This window comes from Condylura cristata, unplaced genomic scaffold (assembly GCF_000260355.1).
Source record: "Condylura cristata isolate star-nosed mole 26May11 unplaced genomic scaffold, ConCri1.0 scaffold00005, whole genome shotgun sequence".
NCBI classification, from domain to species: Eukaryota; Metazoa; Chordata; class Mammalia; order Eulipotyphla; family Talpidae; genus Condylura; species Condylura cristata.
In genome coordinates, this window is record NW_004567106.1 from 8,442,250 (window position 1) to 8,442,776 (window position 527).

Below are 527 nucleotides of genomic sequence, written 5' to 3' on the forward strand. Positions count from 1 at the left end.
TTTTTTTTTTTTTTCACTGTAATGGATATGCCCTAAGGTTCATTTCTTTTTTCTTTCAGTATTTATTTATTTATGCTTACAGAACTGGGGTATAGGCCAGAGGTGTGGTGGGTAGAGGATTCACCAGAGAAAGAATGGGGAAAGAACAGGTAGATCTACTGAAATACACTGCTGAGGGGAGCAGCAGGCTGATCAGAAGAGGTCTGCCATGCCATATTGGTCAGCTCCCTGGCTGGGGATTGAACTTGTGCTGCAGTGGCTTCTGAGAGCTTCATAGTGCAGTACTTTAACCTGTTGCGCCACCAGGAAGAGCCCTCATAGAGTTTTTAAAGGGAAAAACCATGATACAATCTGGGGACTTAACATTTGTCACCCTGAGTCACAGAAAAGTTCTGGGGTCTATGTAAAGGAAGGCTGAACAACGAAAATCAGCAACAATTGATCATGTAGTCATAGTTATTTGGGTAACTCCTGCAAGTACTTCTTGTGGCTACCAAAAATACTGGAATTTGGCCCTCCCTGGTGGC

General features: G+C 43.5%; 1 protein-coding gene across 1 annotated transcript in view; it reads left to right on the forward strand.

Annotated features, from left to right (window-relative positions):
* The window catches only part of AKAP9 (A kinase (PRKA) anchor protein 9), a 126,290-nt gene that overhangs the window by 105,352 nt on the left and 20,411 nt on the right, over positions 1-527 (forward strand). The window lies entirely within an intron of this gene.